Source organism: Stenella coeruleoalba (genome assembly GCF_951394435.1).
Source record: "Stenella coeruleoalba genome assembly, contig: scaffold_104, whole genome shotgun sequence".
NCBI classification, from domain to species: Eukaryota; Metazoa; Chordata; class Mammalia; order Artiodactyla; family Delphinidae; genus Stenella; species Stenella coeruleoalba.
In genome coordinates, this window is record NW_027646183.1 from 282,611 (window position 1) to 308,049 (window position 25,439).

The 25,439-nt window shown below is 43.8% G+C and overlaps 1 long non-coding RNA gene across 4 annotated transcripts in view; it reads right to left on the reverse strand.

The window, feature by feature from the left end:
* Window positions 1-25,439, reverse strand: part of LOC307181273 — a 560,753-nt gene that overhangs the window by 257,577 nt on the left and 277,737 nt on the right. For 3 of the 4 annotated variants that reach the window (XR_013826299.1, XR_013826301.1, XR_013826302.1), the window contains exon 6: window positions 15,154-15,235. The exons of the other annotated variant lie outside the window; for it this stretch is intronic. This is a non-coding gene — a long non-coding RNA (uncharacterized lncRNA). The remainder of the gene's footprint in view (window positions 1-15,153; window positions 15,236-25,439) is intronic. 4 annotated transcript variants of the gene reach the window in all.

Sequence of the window (25,439 nt, forward strand, 5' to 3'; positions counted from 1 at the left end):
TTTCGTACCCTGGTACTCGGGTGCAACATTCCAGACGCTTTACTAACACTCTCCCGACTTGGAGAGTCAGTCCCTTTAACCTCCTGTTTGGCCCAGTTTGCAATTTCTGCGGAAGATGAACAGGAATAGCGAGAACCAATGAGAGACTAGCTGGAGGTGTCTGGACGGGCAAATTTAACTCTCATTTTCCACCAGGAAGAGGAATTAACCAAAGGCTCAGCGTGCCGTGCCGGAACCAGATTAGGGCCTGAAGCCATCCTGCGGTGTTGCGGCCAGCTCACAAGAAAGCGAGTTGAAGAAAGGAGCTCAGGGGCACTGTAATTCACAAACCTGCAGAGTTATAAATGACAGCTATCGTCCAAAAATAGACTGAAGTAAGGCTGCCAAGAGGACTTGAAAGCGGGGCAGAATTGCAGGAAACCGATTTCAGGAGGTAGACTGGAATTGCATTGAAAGCATAGGAAAAGAGGCAGAACGTCCACAATGATGCACTTGGCCAAAAAGGGCGTATGCGTTTTTTCCTGAATATATTCAGGAAAAAACGTATACGCCCTTTTTGGCCAACCAAGCAAACTTGCAAAGGAAATCTGCACTACAATGAAGTCTCACTTCTCCCCGATCAAAAGGGCCATCTGAAAAAAGTGTAAAATCCAGAAAGGCAGGACAGGCCATGGAGAACTGGAAGCCTTGTTATGCTGATGGCCGGGATGTAAATTGCCAACAGACACTCGGGAGAAGTGTATGGTGTTTCCTGAAACATCTAAAACACAAAGCAACAGAGCCTAGGGCACTTCCACTTATGGTTCTATAGCTTAGGGAAATTAAAATCAAAAAGACACAGCCACCCCAAAGTTTGGGACGGCTCTGTTTACAAGAACCTCGTTTACACTACAAGTTCAACATCGCAGAAAGTGAAAAATGGATAAAGAAGTTGTGGTATTCACTTACAAAGCAATATCACTCAGCAATGAAATCTATGTCATCAGGCCCTTAGCAGCACAATGAGTGGATTCAGGTATGATGATTCTAACTGAAATAAGTCACACAGAAAAAGAAACATCATAAGATATCAGTAATACACGGAATGGAAACTTGGCTACACAGGAACTGAATTACAGAACAGAACAGGGCCTCAAATTTAGAAAACCAACTTATGCTTGCTTAAGGGTAAAGGTGAGTTGGGGTGCTGCATAAAACCAGAGATTGAAATGAGCACAGATAAAGTTCCTTAAGCCAAATATGGAATAGACAAGAGCTACTCCTTGCTCAACGAAATGGACTCAACACCGCATATTAAACACCTAAGAATGTACCTGACTAGTAAGTATCTTAAAACCTATGGATTGCTATGTCTCCGAAAGAGAATCAAGCATGTGTACAGGGGCATAAACGCAGCAGTGATAGGATTGGAGAGGTTCGGTGAACAAATGAAGACCCTTTGAAGTCATATTGCATGGTACCCATTCCACGGGTTTCAACTACCCAGGTTTAAGGTATTCTTCCTTCAGCTAAAACATGCATGTGGAACCTAGAGTATGATCAACCATGTGATCGGGAGACGTGTTCAAATATGTCTCAGTTTTCGTCCCCTGGTACTCGGGTGCAACATTCCAGATGCTTTACTAACACTCTCCCGACTTGGAGAGTCAGACCCTTTAACCTCCTGTTTGGCCCAGTTTGCAATTTCTGCGCAAGATGAACAGGAAGAGCGAGAACCAATGAGAGACTAGCTGGAGGTGTCTGGACGGGCAAATTTAACTCTCATTTCCCACCAGGAAGAGGAATTAACCAAAGGCTCAGCGTGCCGTGCCAAACCAGATTAGGGACTGAAGCCATCCTGCGGTGTTGCGGCCAGATCACAAGAAAGCGAGTTGAAGAAAGGAGCTCAGGGGCACTGTAATTCACAAACCTGCAGAGTTATAAATGACAGCTATCGTCCAAAAATAGACTGAAGTAAGGCTGCCAAGAGGACTTGAAAGCGGGGCAGAATTGCAGGAAACCGATTTCAGGAGGTAGACTGGAATTGCATTGAAAGCATAGGAAAAGAGGCAGAACGTCCACAATGATGCACTTGGCGAAAAAGTGCGTATGAGTTTTTTCCTGAATATATTCAGGAAAAAATGCATACGCCCTTTTTGGCCAACCAAGCAAGCTTGCAAAGGAAATCTGCACTACAATGAAGTCTCACTTCCCCCCGGTCAAAAGGGCCATCTGAAAAAAGTGTAAAATCCAGAAAGGCAGGACAGGCCATGGAGAACTGGGAGCCTTGTTATGCTGATGGGTGGGATGTAAATTGCCAACAGACACTCGGGAGAAGTGTATGGTGTTTCCTGAAACATCTAAAAAGAAAGCAACAGAGCCTAGGGCACTGCCACTTATGGTCCTATAGCTTAGGGAAATTAAAATAAAAAAGACACAGCCAACCCAAAGTTTGAAACCGCTCTGTTTACAAGAACCTCGTTTACAGTACAAGTTAAACATCGCAGAAAGTGAAAAATGGATAAAGAAGTTGTGGTATTCACTTACAAAGCAATATCACTCAGCAATGAAATCTATGTCATCAGGCCCTTAGCAGCACAATGAGTGGATTCAGGTATGATGATTCTAACTGAAATAAGTCACACAGAAAAAGAAACATCATAAGATATCAGTAATACACGGAATGTAAACTTGGCTACACAGGAACTGAATTACAGAACAGAAGAGGGTCTCAAATTTAGAAAACCAACTTATGCTTGCTTAAGGGGAAAGGTGAGTTGGCGTGCTGCATAAAAACCAGAGATTGAAATGAGCACAGATAAAGTTCCTTAAGTCAAATATGGAATAGACAAGAGCTACTCCTTGCTCAACGAAATGGACTCAATACCGCATATTAAACGCCTAAGAATGTACCTGACTAGAAGTATCTTAAAACCTATGGATTGCTATGTCTCCGAAAGAGAATCAAGCATGTGTACAGGGGCATAAACGCAGCAGTGATAGGATTGGAGAGGTTCGGTGAGCAAATGCAGACCCTTTGAAGTCATATTGCATGGTACCCATTCCACGGGTTTCAACTACCCAGGTTTAAGGTATTCTTCCTTCAGCTAAAACATGCATGTGGAACCTAGAGTATGATCAACCATGTGATCGGGAGACTTGTTCAAATATGTCTCAGTTTTCCTCCCCTGGTACTCGGGTGCAACATTCCAGACGCTTTACTAACACTCTCCCCACTTGGAGAGTCAGCGCCTTTAACCTCCTGTTTGGCACAGTTTGCAATTTCTGCGGAAGATGAACAGGAATAGCGAGAACCAATGAGAGGCTAGCTGGAGGTGTCTGGACGGGCAAATTTAACTCTCATTTCCCAACAGGAAGAGGAAATAACCAAAGGCTCAGCGTGCCGTACCGGAACCAGATTAGGGCCTGAAGCCATCCTGCGGTGCTGCGGCCAGGTCACAAGAAAGCGAGTTGAAGAAAGGAGCTCAGGGGCACTGTAATTCACAAACCTGCAGAGTTATAAATGACAGCTATCGTCCAAAAATAGACTGAAGTAAGGCTGCCAAGAGGACTTGAAAGCGGGGCAGAATTGCAGGAAACCGATTTCAGGAGGTAGACTGGAATTGCATTGAAAGCATAGGAAAAGAGGCAGAACGTCCACAATGATGCACTTGGCCAAAAAGGGCATATGCGTTTTTTCCTGAATATATTCAGGAAAAAACGCATACGCCCTTTTTGGCCAACCAAGCAAGCTTGCAAAGGAAATCTGCACTACAATGAAGTCTCACTTCCCCCCGGTCAAAAGGGCCATCTGAAAAAAGTGTAAAATCCAGAAAGGCAGGACAGGCCATGGAGAACTGGGAGCCTTGTTATGCTGATGGGCGGGATGTCAATTGCCAACAACCACTCGGGAGAAGTGTATGGTGTTTCCTGAAACATCTAAAAAACAAAGCAACAGAACCTAGGGCACTTCCACTTATGGTCCTATAGCTTAGGGAAATTAAAATCAAAAAGACACAGCCACCCCAAAGTTTGGAACGGCTCTGTTTACAAGAACCTCGTTTACAGTACAAGTTCAACATCGCAGAAAGTGAAAAATGGATAAAGAAGTTGTGGTATTTACTTACAAAGCAATATCACTCAGCAATGAAATCTGTGTCATCAGGCCCTTAGCAGCACAATGAGTGGATTCAAGTATGATGATTCTAACTGAAATAAGTCACACAGAAAAAGAAACATCATAAGGTATCAGTAATACACGGAATGTAAACTTGGCTACACAGGAACTGAATTACAGCACAGAACAGGCTCTCAAATTTAGAAAACCAACTTATTCTTGCTTAAGGGTAAAGGTGAGTTGGGGTGCTGCATAAAACCAGAGATTGAAATGAGCACAGATAAAGTTCCTTAAGCCAAATATGGAATAGACAAGAGCTACTCCTTGCTCAACGAAATGGACTCAACACCCCATATTAAACGCCTAAGAATGTACCTGACTAGTAAGTATCTTAAAACCTATGGATTGCTATGTCTCCGAAAGAGAATCAAGCATGTGTACAGGGGCATAAACGCACCAGTGCTAGGATGGGAGAGGTTCGGTGAGCAAATGAAGACCCTTTGAAGTCATATTGCATGGTACCCATTCCACAGGTTTCAACTACCCAGGTTTAAGGTATTCTTCCTTCAGCTATAACATGCATGTGGAACCTAGAGTATGATCAACCATGTGATCGGGAGACGTGTTCAAATATGTCTCAGTTTTCCTCCCCTGGTACTCGGGTGCAACATTCCAGACGCTTTACTAACACTCTCCCCACTTGGAGAGTCAGTCCCTTTAACCTCCTGTTTGGCCCAGTTTGCAATTTCTGCGGAAGATGAACAGGAATAGCGAGAACCAATGAGAGGCTAGCTGGAGGTGTCTGGACGGGCAAATTTAACTCTCATTTCCCACCAGGAAGAGGAATTAACCAAAGGCTCAGCATGCCGGGCCGGAACCAGATTAGGGCCTGAAGCCATCCTGCGGTGTTGCGGCCAGGTCACAAGAAAACGAGTTGAAGAAAGGAGCTCAGGGGCACTGTAATTCACAAACCTGCAGAGTTATAAATGACAGCTATCGTCCAAAAATAGACTGAAGTAAGGCTGCCAAGAGGACTTGAAAGCGGGGCAGAATTGCAGGAAACCGATTTCAGGAGGTAGACTGGAATTGCATTGAAAGCATAGGAAAAGAGGCAGAACGTCCACAATGATGCACTTGGCCAAAAAGGGCGTATGCGTTTTTTCCTGAATATAATCAGGAAAAAACGCATACGCCCTTTTTGGCCAACCAAGCAAGCTTGCAAAGGAAATCTGCACTACAATGAAGTCTCACTTCCCCCCGGTCAAAAGGGCCATCTGAAAAAAGTGTAAAATCCAGAAAGGCAACAGGCCATTGAGAACTGGGAGCCTTGTTATGCTGATGGGCGGGATGTAAATTGCCAACAGACACTCGGGAGAAGTGTATGGTGTTTCCTGAAACATCTAAAAAACAAAGCAACAGAGCCTAGGGCACTTCCACTTATGGTCCTATAGCTTAGGGAAATTAAAATCAAAAAGACACAGCCACCCCAAAGTTTGGAACGGCTCTGTTTACAAGAACCTCGTTTACAGTACAAGTTCAACATCGCAGAAAGTGAAAAATGGATAAAGAACTTGTGGTACTTACGTACAATGCAGTATCACTCAGCAATGAAATCTATGTCATCAGGCCCGTAGCAGCATAATGAGTAGATTCAGGTACGATGATTCTAACTGAAATAAGTCACACAGAAAAAGAAACATCATAAGGTATCAGTAATACACGGAATGTAAACTTGGCTACACAGGAACTGAATTCCAAAACAGAACAGGATCTCAAATTTAGAAAACCAACTTATGCTTGCTTAAGGGGAAAAGTGAGTTGGGTTGCTGCATAAAACCAGAGATTGAAATGAGCACAGATAAAGTTCCTTAAGCCAAATATGGAATAGACAAGAGCTACTCCTTGCTCAATGAAATGGACTCAACACCGCATATTAAACGCCTAAGAATGTACCTGACTAGCAAGTATCCTAAAACCTATGGATTGCTATGTCTCCGAAAGAGAATCAAGCATGTGTACAGGGGCATAAACGCAGCAGTGATAGGATTGGAGAGGTTCGGTGAGCAAATGAAGACCCTTTGAAGTCATATTGCATGGTACCCATTACACGGGTTTCAACTACCCAGGTTTTAGGTATTCTTCCTTCAGCTAAAACATGCATGTGGAACCCAAGTATGATCAACCATGTGAACGGGAGACGTGTTCAAATATGTCTCAGTTTTCCTCCCCTGGTACTCGGGTGCAACATTCCAGACGCTTTACTAACAGTCTCCCAACTTGGAGAGTCAGCGCCTTTAACCTCCTGTTTGGCCCAGTTTGCAATTTCTGCGGAAGATGAACAGGAATAGCGAGAACCAATGAGAGGCTAGCTGGAGGTGTCTGGACGGGCAAATTTAACTCTCATTTCCCACCAGGAAGAGGAATTAACCAAAGGCTCAGCGTGCCATACCGGAACCAGATTAGGGCCTGAAGCCATCCTGCGGTGTTGCGGCCAACTCAAAAGAAAGCGAGTTGAAGAAAGGAGCTCAGGGGCACTGTAATTCACAAACCTGCAGAGTTATAAATGACAGCTATCGTCCAAAAATAGACTGAAGTAAGGCTGCCAAGAGGACTTGAAAGCGGGGCAGAATTGCAGGAAACCGATTTCAGGAGGTAGACTGGAATTGCATTGAAAGCATAGGAAAAGAGGCAGAACGTCCACAATGATGCACTTGGCCAAAAAGGGCGTATGCGTTTTTTCCTGAATATATTCAGGAAAAAACGCATACGCCCTTTTTGGCCAACCAAGCAAGCTTGCAAAGGAAATCTGCACTACAATGAAGTCTCACTTCCCCCCGGTCAAAAGGGCCATCTGAAAAAAGTGTAAAATCCAGAAAGGCAGGACAGGCCATGGAGAACTGGGAGCCTTGTTACGCTGATGGGCGGGATGTAAATTGCCAACAACCACTCGGGAGAAGTGTATGGTGTTTCCTGAAACATCAAAAAAACAAAGCAACAGAACCTAGGGCACTTCCACTTATGGTCCTATAGCTTAGGGAAATTAAAATCAAAAAGACACAGCCACCCCAAAGTTTGGAACGGCTCTGTTTACAAGAACCTCATTTATAGTACAAGTTCAACATCACAGAAAGTGAAAAATGGATAAAGAAGTTGTGGTATTTACTTACAAAGCAATATCACTCAGCAATGAAATCTGTGTCATCAGGCCCTTAGCAGCACAATGAGTGGATTCAGGTATGATGATTCTAACTGAAATAAGTCACACAGAAAAAGAAACATCATAAGATATCAGTAATACACGGAATGTAAACTTGGCTACACAGGAACTGAATTACAGAACAGAACAGGGTCTCAAATTTAGAAAACCAACTTATGCTTGCTTAAGGGGAAAGGTGAGTTGGGGTGCTGCATAAAACCAGAGATTGAAATGAGCACAGATAAAGTTCCTTAAGCCAAATATGGAATAGACAAGAGCTACTCCTTGCTCAACGAAATGGACTCAACACCGCATATTAAACGCCTAAGAATGTACCTGACTAGTAAGTATCTTAAAACCTATGGATTGCTATGTCTCCGAAAGAGAATCAAGCATGTGTACAGGGGCATAAATGCAGCAGTGATAGGATTGGAGAGGTTCGGTGAGCAAATGAAGACCCTTTGAAGTCATATTGCATGGTACCCATTACACGGGTCTCAACTCTCCAGGTTTAAGGTATTCTTCCTTCAGCTAAAACATGCATGTGGAACCCAAGTATGATCAACCATGTGAACGGGAGACGTGTTCAAATATGTCTCAGTTTTCCTCCCCTGGTACTCGGGTGCAACATTCCAGACGCTTTACTAACACTCTCCCCACTTGGAGAGTCAGCGCCTTTAACCTCCTGTTTGGCCCAGTTTGCAATTTCTGTGGAAGATGAACAGGAATAGCGAGAACCAATGAGAGGCTAGCTGGAGGTGTCTGGACGGGCAAATTTAACTCTCATTTCCCACCAGGAAGAGGAAATAACCAAAGGCTCAGCGTGCCGTACCGGAAGCAGAGTAGGGCCTGAAGCCATCCTGCGGTGTTGCGGCCAGCTCAAAAAAAACCGCGATGAAGAAAGGAGCACAGGGGCACTGTAATTCACAAACCTGCAGAGTTATAAATGAGAGCTATCGTCCAAAAATAGACTGAAGTACGGCTCCCAAGAGGACTTGAAAGCGGGGCAGAATTGCAGGAAACCGATTTCAGGAGGTAGACTGGAATTGCATTGAAAGCATAGGAAAAGAGGCAGAACGTCCACAATGATGCACTTGGCCAAAAAGGGCGTATGCGTTTTTTCCTGAATATATTCAGGAAAAACCGCATACGCCCTTTTTGGCCAACCAAGCAAGCTTTCAAAGGAAATCTGCACTACAATGAAGTCTCACTTCCCCCCGGTCAAAAGGGCCATCTGAAAAAAGTGTAAAATCCAGAAAGGCAGGACAGGCCATGGAGAACTGGGAGCCTTGTTATGCTGATGGGCGGGATGTAAATTGCCAACAACCACTCGGGAGAAGTGTATGGTGTTTCCTGAAACATCAAAAAAACAAAGCAACAGAACCTAGGGCACTTCCACTTATGGTCCTATAGCTTAGGGAAATTAAAATCAAAAAGACACAGCCACCCCAAAGTTTGGAACGGCTCTGTTTACAAGAACCTCATTTACAGTACAAGTTCAACATCGCAGAAAGTGAAAAATGGATAAAGAAGTTGTGGTATTTACTTACAAAGCAATATCACTCAGCAATGAAATCTATGTCATCAGGCCCTTAGCATCACAATGAGTGGATTCAGGTATGATGATTCTAACTGAAATAAGTAACACAGAAAAAGAAACATCATAAGATATCAGTAATACACGGAATGTAAACTTGGCTACACAGGAACTGAATTACAGAACAGAACAGGGTCTCAAATTTAGAAAACCAACTTATGCTTGCTTAAGGGTAAAGGTGAGTTGGGGTGCTGCATAAAACCAGAGATTGAAATGAGCACAGATAAAGTTCCTTAAGTCAAATATGGAATAGACAAGAGCTACTCCTTGCTCAACGAAATGGACTCAACACCGCATATTAAACGCCTAAGAATGTACCTGACTAGTAAGTATCGTAAAACCTATGGATTGCTATGTCTCCAAAAGAGAATCAAGCATGTGTACAGGGGCATAAACGCAGCAGTGATAGGATTGGAGAGGTTCGGTGAGCAAATGAAGACCCTTTGAAGTCATATTGCATGGTACCCATTACACGGGTCTCAACTCTCCAGGTTTAAGGTATTCTTCCTTCAGCTAAAACATGCATGTGGAACCCAAGTATGATCAACCATGTGAACGGGAGACGTGTTCAAATATGTCTCAGTTTTCCTCCCCTGGTACTCGGGTGCAACATTCCAGATGCTTTACTAACACTCTCCCCACTTGGAGAGTCAGCGCCTTTAACCTCCTGTTTGGCCCAGTTTGCAATTTCTGTGGAAGATGAACAGGAATAGCGAGAACCAATGAGAGGCTAGCTGGAGGTGTCTGGACGGGCAAATTTAACTCTCATTTCCCACCAGGAAGAGGAAATAACCAAAGGCTCAGCGTGCCGTACCGGAACCAGATTAGGGCCTGAAGCCATCCTGCGGTGTTGCGGCCAGCTCAAAAGAAAGCGAGTTGAAGAAAGGAGCTCAGGGGCACTGTAATTCACAAACCTGCAGAGTTATAAATGACAGCTATCGTCCAAAAATAGACTGAAGTAAGGCTGCCAAGAGGACTTGAAAGTGGGGCAGAATTGCAGGAAACCGATTTCAGGAGGTAGACTGGAATTGCATTGAAAGCATAGGAAAAGAGGCAGAACGTCCACAATGATGCACTTGGCCAAAAAGGGCGTATGCGTTTTTTCCTAAATATATTCAGGAAAAAACGCATACGCCCTTTTTGGCCAACCAAGCAAGCTTGCAAAGGAAATCTGCACTACAATGAAGTCTCACTTCCCCCCGGTCAAAAGGTCCATCTGAAAAAAGTGTAAAATCCAGAACGGCAGGACAGGCCATGGAGAACTGGGAGCCGTGTTATGCTGATGGGCGGGATGTAAATTGCCAACAGACACTCTGGACAAGTGTATGGTGTTTCCTGAAACATCTGAAAAACAAAGCAACAGAGCCTAGAGCACTTCCACTTATGGTCGTATAGCTTAGGGAAATTAAAATCAAAAAGACACAGCCACCCTAAAGTTTGGGATGCCTCTGTTTACAAGAACCTCGTTTACAGTACAAGTTCAACATCGCAGAAAGTGAAAAATGGATAAAGAAGTTGTGGTATTTACTTACAAAGCAATATCACTCAGCAATGAAATCTATGTCATCAGGCCCTTAGCATCACAATGAGTGGATTCAGGTATGATGATTCTAACTGAAATAAGTCACACAGAAAAAGAAACATCATAAGATATCTGTAATACACGGAATGTAAACTTGGCTACACAGGAACTGAATTACAGAACAGAACAGGGTCTCAAATTTAGAAAACCAACTTATGCTTGCTTAAGGGTAAAGGTGAGTTGGGGTGCTGCATAAAACCAGAGATTGAAATGAGCACAGATAAAGTTCCTTAAGTCAAATATGGAATAGACAAGAGCTACTCCTTGCTCAACGAAATGGACTCAACACCGCATATTAAACGCCTAAGAATGTACCTGACTAGTAAGTATCTTAAAACCTATGGATTGCTATGTCTCCAAAAGAGAATCAAGCATGTGTACAGGGGCATAAACGCAGCAGTGATAGGATTGGAGAGGTTCGGTGAGCAAATGAAGACCCTTTGAAGTCATATTGCATGGTACCCATTACACGGGTCTCAACTCTCCAGGTTTAAGGTATTCTTCCTTCAGCTAAAACATGCATGTGGAACCCAAGTATGATCAACCATGTGAACGGGAGACGTGTTCAAATATGTCTCAGTTTTCCTCCCCTGGTACTCGGGTGCAACATTCCAGACGCTTTACTAACACTCTCCCCACTTGGAGAGTCAGCGCCTTTAACCTCCTGTTTGGCCCAGTTTGCAATTTCTGCGGAAGATGAACAGGAATAGCGAGAACCAATGAGAGGCTAGCTGGAGGTGTCTGGACGGGCAAATTTAACTCTCATTTCCCACCAGGAAGAGGAAATAACCAAAGGCTCAGCGTGCCGTACCGGAACCAGATTAGGGCCTGAAGCCATCCTGCGTGCTGCGGCCAGGTCACAAGAAAGCGAGTTGAAGAAAGGAGCTCAGGGGCACTGTAATTCACAAACCTGCAGAGTTATAAATGACAGCTATCGTCCAAAAATAGACTGAAGTAAGGCTGCCAAGAGGACTTGAATGTGGGGCAGAATTGCAGGAAACCGATTTCAGGAGGTTGACTGGAATTGCATTGAAAGCATAGGAAAAGAGGCAGAACGTCCACAATGATGCACTTGGCCAAAAAGGGCGTATGCGTTTTTTCCTGAATATATTCAGGAAAAAACGCATACGCCCTTTTTGGCCAACCAAGCAAGCTTGCAAAGGAAATCTACACTACAATGAAGTCTCACTTCCCCCTGGTCAAAAGGGCCATCTGAAAAAAGTGTAAAATCCAGAAAGGCAGGACAGGCCATGGAGAACTGGGAGCCTTGTTATGCTGATGGGCGGGATGTAAATTGCCAACAGACACTCGGGAGAAGTGTATGGTGTTTCCTGAAACATCTAAAAAACAAAGCAACAGAGCCTAGGGCACTGCCACTTATGGTCCTATAGCTTAGGGAAATTAAAATCAAAAAGACACAGCCACCCCAAAGTTTGGGACGCCTCTGTTTACAAGAACCTCGTTTACAGTACAAGTTCAACATCGCAGAAAGTGAAAAATGGATAAAGATGTTGTGGTATTTACTTACAAAGCAATATCACTCAGCAATGAAATCTATGTCATCAGGCCCTTAGCATCACAATGAGTGGATTCAGGTATGATGATTCTAACTGAAATAAGTCACACAGAAAAAGAAACATCATAAGTTATCAGTAATACACGGAATGTAAACTTGGCTACACAGGAACTGAATTACAGAACAGAACAGGGTCTCAAATTTAGAAAACCAACTTATGCTTGCTTAAGGGTAAAGGTGAGTTGGGGTGCTGCATAAAACCAGAGATTGAAATGAGCACAGATAAAGTTCCTTAAGTCAAATATGGAATAGACAAGAGCTACTCCTTGCTCAACGAAATGGACTCAACACCGCATATTAAACGCCTAAGAATGTACCTGACTAGTAAGTATCTTAAAACCTATAGATTGCTATGTCTCCGAAAGAGAATCAAGCATGTGTACAGGGGCATAAACGCAGCAGTGATAGGATTGGAGAGGTTCGGTGAGCAAATGAAGACCCTTTGAAGTCATATTGCATGGTACCCATTCCACGGGTTTCAACTACCCAGGTTTTAGGTATTCTTCCTTCAGCTAAAACATGCATGTGGAACCCAGAGTACAATCAACCATGTGATCGGGAGACGTGTTCAAATATGTCTCAGTTTTCCTCCCCTGGTACTCGGGTGCAACATTCCAGACGCTTTACTAACACTCTCCCCACTTGGAGAGTCAGCGCCTTTAACCTCCTGTTTGGCCCATTTTGCAATTTCTGCGGAAGATGAACAGGAATAGCGAGAACCAATGAGAGGCTAGCTGGAGGTGTCTGGACGGGCAAATTTAACTCTCATTTCCCACCAGGAAGAGGAAATAACCAAAGGCTCAGCGTGCCGTGCCGGAACCAGATTAGGGCCTGAAGCCATCCTGCGGTGTTGCGGCCAGCTCACAAGAAAGCGAGTTGAAGAAAGGAGCTCAGGGTCACTGTAATTCACAAACCTGCAGAGTTATAAATGACAGCTATCGTCCAAAAATAGACTGAAGTAAGGCTGCCAAGAGGACTTGAAAGCGGGGCAGAATTGCAGGAAACCGATTTCAGGAGGTAGACTGGAATTGCATTGAAAGCATAGGAAAAGAGGCAGAACGTCCACAATGATGCACTTGGCCAAAAAGGGCGTATGCGTTTTTTCCTGAATATATTCAGGAAAAAACGCATACGCCCTTTTTGGCCAACCAAGCAAGCTTGCAAAGGAAATCTGCACTACAATGAAGTCTCACTTCCCCCTGGTCAAAAGGGCCATCTGAAAAAAGTGTAAAATCCAGAAAGGCAGAACAGGCCATGGAGAACTGGGAGCCTTGTTATGGTGATGCGTGGGATGTAAATTGCCAACAGACACTGGGGAGAAGTGTATGGTGTTTCCTGAAACACCTAAAAAACAAAGCAACAGAGCCTAGGGCACTTCCACTTATGGTCCTATAGCTTACGGAAATTAAAATCAAAAAGACACAGCCACCCCAAAGTTTGGGACGCCTCTGTTTACAAGAACCTCGTTTACAGTACAAGTTCAACATCGCAGAAAGTGAAAAATGGATAAAGAAGTTCTGGTATTTACTTACAAAGCAATATCACTCAGCAATGAAATCTGTGTCATCAGGCCCTTAGCAGCACAATGAGTGGATTCAGGTATGATGATTCTAACTGAAATAAGTCACACAGAAATAGAAACATCATAAGATATCAGTAATACACGGAATGTAAACTTGGCTACACAGGAACTGAATTACAGAACAGAACAGGGTCTCAAATTTAGAAAACCAACTTATGCTTGCTTAAGGGTAAAGGTGAGTTGGGGTGCTGCATAAAACCAGAGATTGAAATGAGCACAGATAAAGTTCCTTAAGCCAAATATGGAATAGACAAGAGCTACTCCTTGCTCAACGAAATGGACTCAACACCCCATATTAAACGCCTAAGAATGTACCTGACTAGTAAGTATCTTAAAACCTATGGATTGCTATGTCTCCAAAAGAGAATCAAGCATGTGTACAGGGGCATAAACGCAGCAGTGATAGGATTGGAGAGGTTCGGTGACCAAATGAAGACCCTTTGAAGTCATATTGCATGGTACCCATTCCACGGGTTTCAACTACCCAGGTTTTAGGTATTCTTCCTTCAGCTAAAACATGCATATGGAACCCAAGTATGATCAACCATGTGAACGGGAGACGTGTTCAAATATGTCTCAGTTTTCCTCCCCTGGTACTCGGGTGCAACATTCCAGACGCTTTACTAACACTCTCCCCACTTGGAGAGTCAGTCCCTTTAACCTCCTGTTTGGCCCAGTTTGCAATTTCTGCGGAAGATGAACAGGAATAGCGAGAACCAATGAGAGGCTAGCTGGAGGTGTCTGGACGGGCAAATTTAACTCTCATTTCCCACCAGGAAGAGGAATTAACCAAAGGCTCAGCATGCCGTGCTGGAACCAGATTAGGGCCTGAAGCCATCCTGCGGTGTTGCGGCCAGGTCACAAGAAAGCGAGTTGAAGAAAGGAGCTCAGGGGCACTGTAATTCACAAACCTGCAGAGTTATAAATGACAGCTATCGTCCAAAAATAGACTGAAGTAAGGCTGCCAAGAGGACTTGAAAGCGGGGCAGAATTGCAGGAAACCGATTTCAGGAGGTAGACTGGAATTGCATTGAAAGCATAGGAAAAGAGGCAGAACGTCCACAATGATGCACTTGGCCAAAAAGGGCGTATGCGTTTTTTCCTGAATATATTCAGGAAAAAACGCATACGCCCTTTTTGGCCAACCAAGCAAACTTGCAAAGGAAATCTGCACTACAATGAAGTCTCACTACCCCCGGTCAAAAGGGCCATCTGAAAAAAGTGTAAAATCCAGAAAGGCAGGACAGGCCATAGAGAACTGGGAGCCTTGTTATGCTGATGGGCGGGATGTAAATTGCCAACAACCACTTGGGAGAAGTGTATGGTGTTTCCTGAAACATCTAAAAAACAAAGCAACAGAACCTAGGGCACTTCCACTTATGGTCCTATAGCTTAGGGAAATTAAAATCAAAAAGACACAGCCACCCCAAAGTTTGGAACGGCTCTGTTTACAAGAACCTCGTTTACAGTACAAGTTCAACATCGCAGAAAGTGAAAAATGGATAAAGAAGTTGTGGTATTTACTTAAAAAGCAATATCACTCAGCAATGAAATCTGTGTCATCAGGCCCTTAGCATCACAATGAGTGGATTCAGGTATGATGATTCTAACTGAAATAAGTCACACAGAAAAAGAAACATCATAAGATATCTGTAATACACGGAATGTAAACTTGGCTACACAGGAACTGAATTACAGAACAGAACAGGGTCTCAAATTTAGAAAACCAACTTATGCTTGCTTAAGGGGAAAGATGAGTTGGGGTACTGCATAAAACCAGAGATTGAAATGAGCACAGATAAAGTTCCTTAAGCCAAATATGGAATAGACAAGAGCTACTCCTTGCTCAACGAAATGGACTCAACACCACATATTAAACGCCTAAGAATGTACCTGACTAGTAAGTATCTTAAAACCTATGGATTGCTATGTCTCCGAAAGAGAATCAAGCATGTGTACAGGGGCATAAACGCAGCAGTGATAGGATTGGGGAGGTTCGGTGAGCAAATGAAGACCCTTTGAAGACATATTGCATGGTACCCATTCCACGGGTCTCAACTCTCCAGGTTTAAGGTATTCTTCCTTCAGCTAAAACATGCATGAGGAACCCAGAGTATGATCAACCGTGTGAACGGGAGACGTGTTCAAATATGTCTCAGTTTTCCTCACCTGGTACTCGGGTGCAACATTCCAGAAGCTTTACTAACACTCTCCCCACTTGGAGAGTCAGCGCCTTTAACCTCCTGTTTGGCCCAGTTTGCAATTTCTGCGGAAGATGAACAGGAATAGCGAGAACCAATGAGAGACTAGCTGGAGGTGTCTGGACGGGCAAATTTAACTCTCATTTCCCACCAGGAAGAGGAATTAACCAAAGGCTCAGTGTGCCGTGCCGGAACCAGATTAGGGCCTGAAGCCATCCTGCGGTGTTGCGGCCAGCTCACAAGAAAGCGAGTTGAAGAAAGGAGCTCAGGGGCACTGTAATTCACAAACCTGCAGAGTTATAAATGACAGCTATCGTCCAAAAATAGACTGAAGTAAGGCTGCCAAGAGGACTTGAAAGCGGGGCAGAATTGCAGGAAACCGATTTCAGGAGGTAGACTGGAATTGCATTGAAAGCATAGGAAAAGAGGCAGAACGTCCACAATGATGCACTTGGCCAAAAAGGGCGTATGCGTTTTTTCCTGAATACATTCAGGAAAAAACGCATACGCCCTTTTTGGCCAACCAAGCAAGCTTGCAAAGGAAATCTGCACTACAATGAAGTCTCACTTCCCCCCGGTCAAAAGGGCCATCTGAAAAAAGTGTAAAATCCAGAAAGGCAGGACAGGCCATGGAGAACTGGGAGCCTTGTTATGCTGATGGGCGGGATGTAATTTGCCAACAACTACTTGGGAGAAGTGTATGGTGTTTCCTGAAACATCTAAAAAACAAAGCAACAGAACCTAGGGCACTTCCACTTATGGTCCTATAGCTTAGGGAAATTTAAATCAAAAAGACACAGCCACCCAAAAGTTTGGAACGGCTCTGTTTACAAGAACCTCGTTTACAGTACAAGTTCAACATCGCAGAAAGTGAAAAATTGATAAAGAATTTGTGGTATTTACTTACAAAGCAATATCACTCAGCAATGAAATCTGTGTCATCAGGCCCTTAGCAGCACAATGAGTGGATTCAGGTATGATGATTCTAACTGAAATAAGTCACACAGAAAAAGAAACATCATAAGATATCAGTAATACACGGAATGTAAACTTGGCTACACAGGAACTGAATTCCAAAACAGAACAGGGTCTCAAATTTAGAAAACCAACTTATGCTTGCTTAAGGGTAAAGGTGAGTTGGGGTGCTGCATAAAACCAGAGATTGAAATGAGCACAGATAAAGTTCCTTAAGTCAAATATGGAATAGACAAGAGCTACTCCTTGCTCAATGAAATGGACTCAACACCGCATATTAAACGCCTAAGAATGTACCTGACTAGTAAGTATCGTAAAACCTATGGATTGCTATGTCTCCAAAAGAGAATCAAGCATGTGTACAGGGGCATAAACGCAGCAGTGATAGGATTGGAGAGGTTCGGTGAGCAAATGAAGACCCTTTGAAGTCATATTGCATGGTACCCATTACACGGGTCTCAACTCTCCAGGTTTAAGGTATTCTTCCTTCAGCTAAAACATGCATGTGGAACCCAAGTATGATCAACCATGTGAACGGGAGACGTGTTCAAATATGTCTCAGTTTTCCTCCCCTGGTACTCGGGTGCAACATTCCAGATGCTTTACTAACACTCTCCCCACTTGGAGAGTCAGCGCCTTTAACCTCCTGTTTGGCCCAGTTTGCAATTTCTGTGGAAGATGAACAGGAATAGCGAGAACCAATGAGAGGCTAGCTGGAGGTGTCTGGACGGGCAAATTTAACTCTCATTTCCCACCAGGAAGAGGAAATAACCAAAGGCTCAGCGTGCCGTACCGGAACCAGATTAGGGCCTGAAGCCATCCTGCGGTGTTGCGGCCAGCTCAAAAGAAAGCGAGTTGAAGAAAGGAGCTCAGGGGCACTGTAATTCACAAACCTGCAGAGTTATAAATGACAGCTATCGTCCAAAAATAGACTGAAGTAAGGCTGCCAAGAGGACTTGAAAGTGGGGCAGAATTGCAGGAAACCAATTTCAGGAGGTAGACTGGAATTGCATTGAAAGCATAGGAAAAGAGGCAGAACGTCCACAATGATGCACTTGGCCAAAAAGGGCGTATGCGTTTTTTCCTAAATATATTCAGGAAAAAACGCATACGCCCTTTTTGGCCAACCAAGCAAGCTTGCAAAGGAAATCTGCACTACAATGAAGTCTCACTTCCCCCCGGTCAAAAGGTCCATCTGAAAAAAGTGTAAAATCCAGAAAGGCAGGACAGGCCATGGAGAACTGGGAGCCGTGTTATGCTGATGGGCGGGATGTAAATTGCCAACAGACACTCTGGACAAGTGTATGGTGTTTCCTGAAACATCTGAAAAACAAAGCAACAGAGCCTAGAGCACTTCCACTTATGGTCGTATAGCTTAGGGAAATTAAAATCAAAAAGACACAGCCACCCTAAAGTTTGGGATGCCTCTGTTTACAAGAACCTCGTTTACAGTACAAGTTCAACATCGCAGAAAGTGAAAAATGGATAAAGAAGTTGTGGTATTTACTTACAAAGCAATATCACTCAGCAATGAAATCTATGTCATCAGGCCCTTAGCATCACAATGAGTGGATTCAGGTATGATGATTCTAACTGAAATAAGTCACACAGAAAAAGAAACATCATAAGATATCTGTAATACACGGAATGTAAACTTGGCTACACAGGAACTGAATTACAGAACAGAACAGGGTCTCAAATTTAGAAAACCAACTTATGCTTGCTTAAGGGTAAAGGTGAGTTGGGGTGCTGCATAAAACCAGAGATTGAAATGAGCACAGATAAAGTTCCTTAAGTCAAATATGGAATAGACAAGAGCTACTCCTTGCTCAACGAAATGGACTCAACACCGCATATTAAACGCCTAAGAATGTACCTGACTAGTAAGTATCTTAAAACCTATGGATTGCTATGTCTCCAAAAGAGAATCAAGCATGTGTACAGGGGCATAAACGCAGCAGTGATAGGATTGGAGAGGTTCGGTGAGCAAATGAAGACCCTTTGAAGTCATATTGCATGGTACCCATTACACGGGTCTCAACTCTCCAGGTTTAAGGTATTCTTCCTTCAGCTAAAACATGCATGTGGAACCCAAGTATGATCAACCATGTGAACGGGAGACGTGTTCAAATATGTCTCAGTTTTCCTCCCCTGGTACTCGGGTGCAACATTCCAGACGCTTTACTAACACTCTCCCCACTTGGAGAGTCAGCGCCTTTAACCTCCTGTTTGGCCCAGTTTGCAATTTCTGAGGAAGATGAACAGGAATAGCGAGAACCAATGAGAGGCTAGCTGGAGGTGTCTGGACGGGCAAATTTAACTCTCATTTCCCACCAGGAAGAGGAAATATCCAAAGGCTCAGCGTGCCGTACCGGAACCAGATTAGGGCCTGAAGCCATCCTGCGTGCTGCGGCCAGGTCACAAGAAAGCGAGTTGAAGAAAGGAGCTCAGGGGCACTGTAATTCACAAACCTGCAGAGTTATAAATGACAGCTATCGTCCAAAAATAGACTGAAGTAAGGCTGCCAAGAGGACTTGAAAGTGGGGCAGAATTGCAGGAAACCGATTTCAGGAGGTTGACTGGAATTGCATTGAAAGCATAGGAAAAGAGGCAGAACGTCCACAATGATGCACTTGGCCAAAAAGGGCGTATGCGTTTTTTCCTGAATATATTCAGGAAAAAACGCATACGCCCTTTTTGGCCAACCAAGCAAGCTTGCAAAGGAAATCTGCACTACAATGAAGTCTCACTTCCCCCTGGTCAAAAGGGCCATCTGAAAAAAGTGTAAAATCCAGAAAGGCAGGACAGGCCATGGAGAACTGGGAGCCTTGTTATGCTGATGGGCGGGATGTAAATTGCCAACAGACACTCGGGAGAAGTGTATGGTGTTTCCTGAAACATCTAAAAAACAAAGCAACAGAGCCTAGGGCACTGCCACTTATGGTCCTATAGCTTAGGGAAATTAAAATCAAAAAGACACAGCCACCCCAAAGTTTGGGACGCCTCTGTTTACAAGAACCTCGTTTACAGTACAAGTTCAACATCGCAGAAAGTGAAAAATGGATAAAGATGTTGTGGTATTTACTTACAAAGCAATATCACTCAGCAATGAAATCTATGTCATCAGGCCCTTAGCATCACAATGAGTGGATTCAGGTATGATGATTCTAACTGAAATAAGTCACACAGAAAAAGAAACATCATAAGTTATCAGTAATACACGGAATGTAAACTTGGCTACACAGGAACTGAATTACAGAACAGAACAGGGTCTCAAATTTAGAAAACCAACTTATGCTTGCTTAAGGGTAAAGGTGAGTTGGGGTGCTGCATAAAACCAGAGATTGAAATGAGCACAGATAAAGTTCCTTAAGTCAAATATGGAATAGACAAGAGCTACTCCTTGCTCAACGAAATGGACTCAACACCGCATATTAAACGCCTAAGAATGTACCTGACTAGTAAGTATCTTAAAACCTATAGATTGCTATGTCTCCGAAAGAGAATCAAGCATGTGTACAGGGCATTAAACGCAGCAGTGATAGGATTGGAGAGGTTCGGTGAGCAAATGAAGACCCTTTGAAGTCATATTGCATGGTACCCATTCCACGGGTTTCAATTACCCAGGTTTTAGGTATTCTTCCTTCAGCTAAAACATGCATGTGGAACCCAGAGTACAATCAACCATGTGATCGGGAGACGTGTTCAAATATGTCTCAGTTTTCCTCCCCTGGTACTCGGGTGCAACATTCCAGACGCTTTACTAACACTCTCCCCACTTGGAGAGTCAGCGCCTTTAACCTCCTGTTTGGCCCAGTTTGCAATTTCTGCGGAAGATGAACAGGAATAGCGAGAACCAATGAGAGGCTAGCTGGAGGTGTCTGGACGGGCAAATTTAACTCTCATTTCCCACCAGGAAGAGGAAATAACCAAAGGCTCAGCGTGCCGTGCCGGAACCAGATTAGGGCCTGAAGCCATCCTGCGGTGTTGCGGCCAGCTCACAAGAAAGCGAGTTGAAGAAAGGAGCTCAGGGTCACTGTAATTCACAAACCTGCAGAGTTATAAATGACAGCTATCGTCCAAAAATAGACTGAAGTAAGGCTGCCAAGAGGACTTGAAAGCGGGGCAGAATTGCAGGAAACCGATTTCAGGAGGTAGACTGGAATTGCATTGAAAGCATAGGAAAAGAGGCAGAACGTCCACAATGATGCACTTGGCCAAAAAGGGCGTATGCGTTTTTTCCTGAATATATTCAGGAAAAAACGCATACGCCCTTTTTGGCCAACCAAGCAAGCTTGCAAAGGAAATCTGCACTACAATGAAGTCTCACTTCCCCCTGGTCAAAAGGGCCATCTGAAAAAAGTGTAAAATCCAGAAAGGCAGAACAGGCCATGGAGAACTGGGAGCCTTGTTATGGTGATGCGTGGGATGTAAATTGCCAACAGACACTGGGGAGAAGTGTATGGTGTTTCCTGAAACACCTAAAAAACAAAGCAACAGAGCCTAGGGCACTTCCACTTATGGTCCTATAGCTTACGGAAATTAAAATCAAAAAGACACAGCCACCCCAAAGTTTGGGACGCCTCTGTTTACAAGAACCTCGTTTACAGTACAAGTTCAACATCGCAGAAAGTGAAAAATGGATAAAGAAGTTCTGGTATTTACTTACAAAGCAATATCACTCAGCAATGAAATCTGTGTCATCAGGCCCTTAGCAGCACAATGAGTGGATTCAGGTATGATGATTCTAACTGAAATAAGTCACACAGAAATAGAAACATCATAAGATATCAGTAATACACGGAATGTAAACTTGGCTACACAGGAACTGAATTACAGAACAGAACAGGGTCTCAAATTTAGAAAACCAACTTATGCTTGCTTAAGGGTAAAGGTGAGTTGGGGTGCTGCATAAAACCAGAGATTGAAATGAGCACAGATAAAGTTCCTTAAGCCAAATATGGAATAGACAAGAGCTACTCCTTGCTCAACGAAATGGACTCAACACCCCATATTAAACGCCTAAGAATGTACCTGACTAGTAAGTATCTTAAAACCTATGGATTGCTATGTCTCCAAAAGAGAATCAAGCATGTGTACAGGGGCATAAACGCAGCAGTGATAGGATTGGAGAGGTTCGGTGACCAAATGAAGACCCTTTGAAGTCATATTGCATGGTACCCATTACACGGGTCTCAACTCTCCAGGTTTAAGGTATTCTTCCTTCAGCTAAAACATGCATGTGGAACCCAAGTATGATCAACCATGTGAACGGGAGACGTGTTCAAATATGTCTCAGTTTTCCTCCCCTGGTACTCGGGTGTAACATTCCAGACGCTTTACTAACACTCTCCCCATTTGGAGAGTCAGCGCCTTTAACCTCCTGTTTGGCCCAGTTTGCAATTTCTGCGGAAGATGAACAGGAATAGCGAGAACCAATGGAGACTAGCTGGAGGTGTCTGGACGGGCAAATTTAACACTCACATCCCACCAGGAAGAGGAATTAACCAAAGGCTCAGCGTGCCGTGCCGGAACCAGATTAGGGCCTGAAGCCATCCTGCGGTGTTGCGGCCAGCTCACAAGAAAGCGAGTTGAAGAAAGGAGCTCAGGGGCACTGTAATTCACAAACCTGCAGAGTTATAAATGACAGCTATCGTCCAAAAATAGACTGAAGTAAGGCTGCCAAGAGGACTTGAAAGCGGGGCAGAATTGCAGGAAACCGATTTCAGGAGGTAGACTGGAATTGCATTGAAAGCATAGGAAAAGAGGCAGAACGTCCACAATGATGCACTTGGCCAAAAAGGGCGTATGCGTTTTTTCCTGAATATATTCAGGAAAAAACGCATACGCCCTTTTTGGCCAACCAAGCAAGCTTGCAAAGGAAATCTGCACTACAATGAAGTCTCACTTCCCCCCGGTCAAAAGGGCCATCTGAAAAAAGTGTAAAATCCAGAAAGGCAGGACAGGCCATGGAGAACTGGGAGCCTTGTTATGCTGATGGGCGGGATGTAAATTGCCAACAACCACTCGGGAGAAGTGTATGGTGTTTCCTGAAACATCTAAAAAACAAAGCAACAGAACCTAGGGCACTTCCACTTATGGTCCTATAGCTTAGGGAAATTAAAATGAAAAAGACACAGCCACCCCAAATTTTGGAACGGCTCTGTTTACAAGAACCTCGTTTACAGTACAAGTTCAACATCGCAGAAAGTGAAAAATGGATAAAGAAGTTGTGGTATTTACTTACAAAGCAATATCACTCAGCAATGAAATCTGTGTCATCAGACCCTTAGAAGCACAATGAGTGGATTCAGGTATGATGATTCTAACTGAAATAAGTCACACAGAAAAAGAAACATCATAAGATATCAGTAATACACGGAATGTAAACTTGGTTACACAGGAACTGAATTACAGTACAGAACAGGGTCTCAAATTTAGAAAACCAACTTATGCTTGCTTAAGGGTAAAGGTGAGTTGTGGTGCTGCATAAAACCAGAGATTGAAATGAGCACAGATAAAGTTCCTTAAGTCAAATATGGAATAGACAAGAGCTACTCCTTGCTCAACGAAATGGACTCAACACCGCATATTAAACGCCTAAGAATGTACCTGACTAGTAAGTATCGTAAAACCTATGGATTGCTATGTCTCCAAAAGAGAATCAAGCATGTGTACAGGGGCATAAACGCAGCAGTGATAGGATTGGAGAGGTTCGGTGAGCAAATGAAGACCCTTTGAAGTCATATTGCATGGTACCCATTACACGGGTCTCAACTCTCCAGGTTTAAGGTATTCTTCCTTCAGCTAAAACATGCATGTGGAACCCAAGTATGATCAACCATGTGAACGGGAGACGTGTTCAAATATGTCTCAGTTTTCCTCCCCTGGTACTCGGGTGCAACATTCCAGACGCTTTACTAACACTCTCCCCACTTGGAGAGTCAGCGCCTTTAACCTCCTGTTTGGCCCAGTTTGCAATTTCTGCGGAAGATGAACAGGAATAGCGAGAACCAATGAGAGACTAGCTGGAGGTGTCTGGACGGGCAAATTTAACTCTCATTTCCCACCAGGAAGAGGAAATAACCAAAGGCTCAGCGTGCCGGGCCGGAACCAGATTAGGGCCTGAAGCCATCCTGCGGTGTTGCGGCCAGGTCACAAGAAAGCGAGTTGAAGAAAGGAGCTCAGGGGCACTGTAATTCACAAACCTGCAGAGTTATAAATGACAGCTATCGTCCAAAAATAGACTGAAGTAAGGCTGCCAAGAGGACTTGAAAGCGGGGCAGAATTTCAGGAAACCGATTTCAGGAGGTAGACTGGAATTGCATTGAAAGCATAGGAAAAGAGGCAGAATGTCCACAATGATGCACTTGGCCAAAAAGTGCGTATGCGTTTTTTCCTGAATATATTCAGGAAAAAACGCATACGCCCTTTTTGGCCAACCAAGCAAGCTTGCAAAGGAAATCTGCACTACAATGAAGTCTCACTTCCCCCTGGTCAAAAGGGCCATCTGAAAAAAGTGTAAAATCCAGAAATGCAACAGGCCATTGAGAACTGGGAGCCTTGTTATGCTGATGGGCGGGATGTAAATTGCCAACAGACACTCGGGAGAAGTGTATGGTGTTTCCTGAAACATCTAAAAAACAAAGCAACAGAGCCTAGGGCACTTCCACTTATGGTCCTATAGCTTAGGGAAATTAAAATCAAAAAGACACAGCCACCCCAAAGTTTGGAACGGCTCTGTTTACAAGAACCTCGTTTACAGTACAAGTTCAACATCGCAGAAAGTGAAAAATGGATAAAGAAGTTGTGGTATTCACTTACAAAGCAATATCACTCAGCAATGAAATCTATGTCATCAGGCCCTTAGCAGCACAATGAGTGGATTCAGGTATGATGATTCTAACTGAAATAAGTCACACAGAAAAAGAAACATCATAAGATATCAGTAATACACGGAATGGAAACTTGGCTACACAGGAACTGAATTACAGAACAGAACAGGGTCTCACATTTAGAAAAACAACTTATGCTTGCTTAAGGGTAAAGGTGAGTTGGGGTGCTGCATAAAACCAGAGATTGAAATGAGCACAGATAAAGTTCCTTAAGCCAAATATGGAATAGACAAGAGCTACTCCTTGCTCAACGAAATGGGCTCAACACCGCATATTAAACGCCTAAGAATGTACCTGACTTGTAAGTATCTTAAAACCTATGGATTGCTATGTCTCCGAAAGAGAATCAAGCATGTGTACAGGGGCATAAACGCAGCAGTGATAGGATTGGAGAGGTTTGGTGAGCAAATGAAGACCCTTTGAAGTCATATTGCATGGTACCCATTCCACGGGTTTCAACTACCCAGGTTTAAGGTATTCTTCCTTCAGCTAAAACATGCATGTGGAACCCAAGTATGATCAACCATGTGAACGGGAGACGTGTTCAAATATGTCTCAGTTTTCCTCCCCTGGTACTCGGGTGCAACATTCCAGACGCTTTACTAACACTCTCCCCACTTGGAGAGTCAGTCCCTTTAACCTCCTGTTTGGCCCAGTTTGCAATTTCTGTGGAAGATGAACAGGAATAGCGAGAACCAATGAGAGGCTAGCTGGAGGTGTCTGGACGGGCAAATTTAAC